Here is an 8,129-nt window from a genome sequence, read left to right on the forward strand (position 1 = left end):
CACCGGTATGTTACTTGCCCGAGATTTGATCGTCGGTATCTCGATACCTAGTTCAATCTCGTTACCGGCAAGTCTCTTTACTCGTTCCGTAACACATCATCCCGCAACTAACTCATTAGTCACAATGCTTGCAAGGCTTATAGTGATGTGCATTACCGAGTGGGCCCAGAGATACCTCTCCGACAATTGGAGTGACAAATCCTAATCTCGAAATACGCCAACCCAACAAGTACCTTTGGAGACACCTGTAGAGCACCTTTATAATCACCCATTTACGTTGTGACGTTTGGTAGCACAAAAAGTGTTCCTCCGGTAAACGGGAGTTGCATAATCTCATAGTCATAGGAACATGTATAAGTCATGAAGAAAGCAATAGCAACATACTAAACGATCGGGTGCTAAGCTAACGGAATGGGTCAAGTCAATCACGTCATTCTCCTAATGAGGTGATCCCGTTAATCAAATGACAACTCATGTCTATGGCTAGGAAACATAACCATCTTTGATTAACGAGCTAGTCAAGTAGAGGCATACTAGTGACACTCTGTTTGTCTATGTATTCACACATGTATTACGTTTCCGGTTAATACAATTCTAGCATGAATAATAAACATTTATCATGATATAAGGAAATATATAATACTTTATTATTGCCTCTAGGGCATATTTCCTTCAGTCTCCCACTTGCACTAGAGTCAATAATCTAGTTCACATCGCCATGTGATTTAACATCAATAATTCACATCACCATGTGATTAACACCCATAGTTCACATTTCTATGTGACCAACACTCAAAGGGTTTACTAGAGTCAATAATCTAGTTCACATCGCTATGTGATTAACACCCAAAGAGTACTAAGGTGTGATCATGTTTTGATTGTGAGATAATTTTAGTCAACGGGTCTGTCACATTCAGATCCGTAAGTATTTTGCAAATTTCTATGTCTACAATGCTCTGCACGGAGCTACTCTAGCTAATTGCTCCCACTTTCAATATGTATCTAGACCGAGACTTAGAGTCATCTAGATTTAGTGTCAAAACTTGCATCGACGTAACCCTTTACGACGAACCTTTTGTCACTTCCATAATCGAGAAACATATCCTTATTCCACTAAGGATAATTTTGACCGTTGTCCAGTGATCTACTCCTAGATCACTATTGTACTCCCTTGCCAAAATCAGTGTAGGGTATACAATAGATCTGGTACACAGCATGCATACTTTATAGAACCTATGGCCAAGGCATAGGGAATGACTTTCATTCTCTTTCTATCTTCTGTCGTGGTCGGGCTTTGAGTCTTACTCAATTTCACACCTTGTAACACAGGCAAGAACTCTTTCTTTGACTGTTCTATTTTGAACTACTTCAAAATCTTGTTAAGGTATGTACTCATTGAAAAAACTTGTCAAGCGTCTTGATATATCTCTATAGATCTTGATGCTCAATATGTAAGCAGCTTCACCGAGGCCTATCTTTGAAAAACATCTTTCAAACACCCCTTTATGCTTTGCAGAATAATTCTACATTATTTCCGATCAACAATATGTCATTCACATATACTTATCAGAAATGCTGTAGTGCTCCCACTCACTTTCTTGTAAATACAGGCTTCACCGCAAGTCTGTATAACACTATATTCTTTGATCAACTTATCAAAGTGTATATTCCAACTCCGAGATGCTTGCACCAGTCCATAGATGGATCGCCGGAGCTTGCATATTTTGTTAGCACCTTTAGGATTGACAAAACCTTCTGGTTGCATCATATACAACTCTTCTTTAATAAATCCATTAAGGAATGTAGTTTTGTTTATCCATTTGCCATATTTCATAAAATGCGGCAATTGCTAACATGATTCAGACAGACTTAAGCATAGATACGAGTGAGAAACTCTCATCGTAGTCAACATCTTGAACTTGTTGAAAATCTTTTTTGCGACAATTCTAGCTTTGTAGATAGTGACACTACTATCAGCGTCCGTCTTCCTCTTGAAGATCCATTTATTCTCAATGACTCGCCGATCATTGGGCAAGTCAATCAAAGTCCATACTTTGTTCTTGTACATGGATCTCATCTCAGATTTCATGGCCTCAAGCCATTTTGCGGAATCTGGGCTCATCATCGCTTCCTCATAGTTCGTAGGTTCGTCATGGTCAAATAACATGACCTCCAAAACAGGATTACCATACCACTCTGGTGTGGATCTCACTCTGGTTTACCTACGAGGTTTGGTAGTAACTTGATCTGAAGTTTACATGATCATCATCATTAACTTCCTCACTAATTGGTGTAGGAGTCACAGGAACAGATTTCTGTGATAAACTACTTTCCAATAAGGGAGCAGGTACAGTTACCTCATCAAGTTCTACTTTCCTCCCACTCACTTCTTTCGAGAGAAACTCCTTCTCTAGAAAGGATCCATACTTAGCAACGAATGTCTTGCCTTCGGATCTGTGATAGAAGGTGTACCCAACTGTCTCCTTTGGGTATCCTATGAAGACACATTTCTCCGATTTGGGTTTGAGCTTATCAGGATGAAACTTTTTCACATAAGCATCGCAACCCTAAACTTTTAAGAAACGACAACTTTGGTTTCTTGCCAAACCTTAGTTCATAAGGCGTCGTCTCAACGGATTTTGATGGTGCCCTATTTAACGTGAATGTAGCTGTCTCTAATGCATAACCCCAAAACGATAGTGGTAAATTGGTAAGAGACATAATAGATTGCACTATATCCAATAAAGTACGGTTATGACGTTCGGACACACCATTATGCTGTGGTGTTCCAGGTGACGTGAGTAGTGAAACTATTTCACATTGTTTTAACTGAAGGCCAAACTCGTAACTCAAATACTCTTCTCCACGATCAGATCGTAGAAACTTTATTTTCTTGTTACGATGATTTTCCGCTTCACTCTGAATGAACTTTTCAAATGTTTCAGACTTCTGTTTCCTTAAGTAGATATACCCATATCTGCTCAAATCATCTGTGAAGGTCAGAAAATAATGATACCTGCTACGAGCCTCAATTTTCATCGGATCACATACATCTATATGTATGATTTCCAACAAATCTGTTGCTCTCTCCATAGTTCCGGAGAACGGCGTTTTAGTCATCTTGCCCATGAGGCACGGTTCGCAAGCATCAAGTGATTCATAATCAAGTGATTCCGAAATCCCATCAGTATGGAGTTTCTTCATGCGCTTTACACCAATATGACCTAAACGGCAGTGCCACAAATAAGTTACACTATCATTATTAACTTTGCATCTTTTGGCTTCATTATTATGAATATGTGTATCACTACGATCGAGATCCAACAAACCATTTTCGTTGGTGTGTATGACCATAGAAGGTTTTTATTCATGTAAACAGAACAACAATTGTTCTCTAACTTAAATGAATAACCATATTGCAAAAAAACATGATCAAATCACATTCATGCTCAATGCAAACACCAAATAACACTTATTTAGTTTCAACACTAATCCCGAAAGTACAGGGAGTGTGCGATGATGATCATATCAATCTTGGAACTACTTCCAACATACATCGTCACCTCGCCTTTTACTAGTCTCTGTTTATTCTGCAACTCCCGTTTCGAGTTACTACTCTTAGCAACTGAACCAGTATCAAATACCGAGGGGTTGCTATAAACACTAGTAAAGTACACATCAATAACATGTATATCCAATATACCTTTGTTCACTTTGCCATCCTTCTTATCCACCAAATACTTGGGGTAGTTCCGCTTCCAGTGACCAGTTCCTTTGCAGTAGAAGCACTTAGTCTCAGGCTCAGGACCAGACTTAGGCTTCTTCACTTGAGCAGCAACTTGCTTGCCGTTCTTCTTGAAGTTCCCCTTCTTCCCTTTGCCCTTTTCTAGAAACTAGTGGTCTCGTCAACCATCAGCACTTGATGTTTTTCTTGATTTCTACCTTCGTCGATTTCAGCATCGCGAAGAGCTCGGGAATTACTTTCGTCATCCCTTGCAAACTATAGTTCATCACGAAGTTCTACCAACTTGGTGATGGTGACTAGAGAATTCTGTCAATCACTATTTTATCTGGAAGATTAACTCCCACTTGATTCAAGCGATTGTAGTACCCAGACAATCTGAGCACATGCTCACTAGTTGAGCGATTCTCCTCCGTCTTTTAGCTATAGAACTTGTTGGAGACTTCATATCTCTCAACTCGGGTATTTGCTTGAAATATTAACTTGAACTCCTGGAACATCTTATATGTTCCATGACGTTCAAAACATCTTAGAAGTCCCGATTCTAAGCTGTTTAAGCATGATGCACTAAACTATCAAGTAGTCATCATATTGAGCTAGCCAAACGTTCATAACGTCTGCATCTGCTCCTGCAATAGGTCTGTCACCTAGCGGTGCATCAAGGACATAATTTTTCTGTGCAGCAATGAGGATAATCCTCAGATCACGGATCCAATCCGCATCTTTGCTACTAACATCTTTCAACATAATTTTTCTCTAGGAACATATCAAAAATAAACAGGGAAGCAACAACGCGAGCTATTGATCTACAACATAATTTGCAAAATACTATCAGGACTAAGTTCATGATAAATTTAAGTTCAAGTAATCATATTACTTAAGAACTCCCACTTAGATAGACATCCCTCTAATCCTCTAAGTGATCACGTGATCCATATCAACTAAACCATGTCCGATCATCACGTGAGATGGAGTAGTTTCAATGGTGAACATCACTATGTTGATCATATCTACTATATGATTCACGCTCGACCTTTCGGTCTCCGTGTTCCGAGGCCATATCTGTTATATGCTAGGCTCGTCAAGTTTAACCTGACTATTCCGCGTGTGCAACTGTTTTGCACCCGTTGTATTTGAACGTAGAGCCTATCACACCCGATCATCACGTGGTGTCTCAGCACGAAGAACTTTCGCAACGGTGCATACTCAGGGAGAACACTTATACTTTGATAATTTAGTGAAGGATCATCTTATAATGCTACCGTCAAACAAAGCAAGATAAGATGCATAAAGGATTAACATCAAATGCAATCAATATAAGTGATATGATATGGCCATCATCATCTTGTGCTTGTGATCTCCATCTCCGAAGCACCGTGCTTGTGATCTCCATCTCCGAAGCACCGTCATGATCACCATCGTCACCGGCGCGACACCTTGATCTCCATCGTAGCATCGTTGTCGTCTCGCCAACTTATTGCTTTTACGACTATCGCTACCGCTTAGTGATAAAGTAAAACTATTACATGGCGATTGCATCTCATACAATAAAGCGACAACCATATGGCTCCTGCCAGTTGCCGATAACTCGGTTACAAAACATGATCATCTTATACAACACATTATATCACATCATGTCTTGACCATATCACATCACAACATGCCCTGCAAAAACAAGTTAGACGTCCTCTACTTTGTTGTTGCATATTTTACGTGGCTGCTACGGGCTTAGCAAGAACCGTTCTTACCTACGCATCAAAACCACAACGATAGTTTGTCAAGTTGGTGCTGTTTTAACCTTCGCAAGGACCGGGCGTAGCCACACTCGGTTCAACTAAAGTGAGAGAGACAGACACCCGCCGGTCACCTTTAAGCAACGAGTGCTCGCAACGGTGAAACCAGTCTCGCGTAAGCGTACGCGTAATGTCGGTCCGGGCCGCTTCATCTCACAATACCGCTGAACCAAAGTATGACATGCTGGTAAGTAGTATGACTTATATCGCCCACAACTCACTTGTGTTCTACTCGTGCATAGCATCAACGCATAAAACCAGGCTTGGATGCCACTGTTGGGGAACTTAGTAATTTCAAAAAAAATCCTACGCACACGCAAGATCATGGTGATGCATAGCAACGAGAGGGGAGAGTGTTGTCCACGTATCCTCGTAGACCGACAGCGGAAGCGTTATCACAACGCGGTTGATGTAGTCGTACGTCTTCACGATTCGACCGATCAAGTACCGAACGTACGGCACCTCCGAGTTCTACACACGTTCAGCTCGATGACATCCCTCGAACTCCGATCCAGCCGAGTGTTGAGGGAGAGTTTCGTCAGCACGACGGCGTGGTGACGATGATGATGTTCCACCGACGCAGGGCTTCGCCTAAGCTCCGCAACGGTATTATCGAGGTGTAATATGGTGGAGGGGGGCACCGCACACGGCTAAGAGATCTCAAGGATCAATTGTTGTGTCCATGGGGTGCCCCCTGCCCCCGTATATAAAGGAGCAAGGGAGGAGGAGGCCGGCCCTAGGAGGGGGCGCACCAAGTGTGGAGTCCTACTAGGACTCCCTAGTCCTAGTAGGATTCCACCTCCCATATGGAATAGGAAAAGAGGAAGGGAAACAGAGAAGGAAGGAAGGGGCGGCCCCCTTCCCTAGTCCAATTCGGACCAGACCAAGGGGAGGGGTGCGGCCACCCTTGAGGCCCTTTTCCTTCTTTCCCGTATGGCCCAATAAGGCCCAATACGTATTCCCGTAACTCTCCGGTACTCCGAAAAATACCCGAATCACTCGGAACCTTTCCGAAGTCCGAATATAGTCGTCCAATATATCGATCTTTACGCCTCGACCATTTCGAGACTCCTCGTCATGTCCCCGATCTCATCCGGGACTCCGAACTCCTTCGGTACATCAAAACTCAATAAAACTGTCATCGTAACGTTAAGCGTGCGGACCCTACGGGTTCGAGAACTATGTAGACATGACCGAGACACGTCTCCGGTCAATAACCAATAGCGGGACCTGAATGCCCATATTGGCTCCCACATATTCTACGAAGATCTTTATCGGTCAGACCGCATAACAACATACGTTGTTCCCTTTGTCACCGGTATGTTAGTTGCCCGAGATTTGATCGTCGGTATCTCGATACCTAGTTCAATCTCGTTACCGGCAAGTCTCTTTACTCGTTCCGTAACACATCATCCCGCAACTAACTCATTAGTCACAATGCTTGCAAGGCTTATAGTGATGTGCATTACCGAGTGGGCCCAGAGATACCTCTCCGACAATTGGAGTGACAAATCCTAATCTCGAAATACGCCAACCCAACAAGTACCTTTGGAGACACCTGTAGAGCACCTTTATAATCACCCATTTACGTTGTGACGTTTGGTAGCACACAAAGTGTTCCTTCGGTAAACGGGAGTTGCATAATCTCATAGTCATAGGAACATGTATAAGTCATGAAGAAAGCAATAGCAACATACTAAACGATCGAGTGCTAAGCTAACGGAATGGGTCATGTCAATCACGTCATTCTCCTAATGAGGTGATCCCGTTAATCAAATGACAACTCATGTCTATGGTTAGGAAACATAACCATCTTTGATTAATGAGCTAGTCAAGTAGAGGCATACTAGTGACACTCTGTTTGTCTATGTATTCACACATGTATTATGTTTCCGGTTAATACAATTCTAGCATGAATAATAAACATTTATCATGATATAAGGAAATATATAATACTTTATTATTGCCTCAGGGCATATTTCCTTCATGTAATGGGGCGACTTAAACGGACACGGATTTTGTCCGCTTTTTATCCGTTTGGGTCGCCCGTCCACCTAGCGGATATGTGGCGAACGCACGCGGACGGTGACTGCTCCCAACACACAGACGCAAAAGCGGACAGGCGCACAGCAGCACCAGGGCAAGGAACTCCTCTGCAGCAGCCCCATCTCCTCTTCCTCGGCGGTGCTGGCGCCGGTGCCGGCGGGAACCTCCTCGCATCCCTCCTCTACTCTTCCTCGCCGGCAGGCACCTCTGCTCCCAGTCGCGTCGCCCTCCCCTCCTTCTCGCCGGCGGGCACCTCCTCGTGCCGCCCCTCTGCTCCTCCTCATGCCGCCCCTCTGCCCCACTGCTTCCAGCCGCGACGCCCCTCCGCTCCTCCCCGCCGGCGGGCACCCCTCGCGCCCTCCGACCCCCGTCGCGCCCCTTCCGGATCAAGGGCGCCGCCGTGCAGGCCGGGGCTCTGGAGGTCACCCGCCGAGCGCTTCTTCCTCTGGATCGGCGGAGGGCACCTCTTGCGTCGCCCCTCCGCTCCTCGTCGGCGGGGACCCCATCGCGCCCTCCGCCCCGTCGCGCCGCCACTACTCCGCCCTCGC

Source organism: Triticum aestivum, chromosome 1D, assembly GCF_018294505.1.
Source record: "Triticum aestivum cultivar Chinese Spring chromosome 1D, IWGSC CS RefSeq v2.1, whole genome shotgun sequence".
NCBI classification, from domain to species: domain Eukaryota; kingdom Viridiplantae; phylum Streptophyta; class Magnoliopsida; order Poales; family Poaceae; genus Triticum; species Triticum aestivum.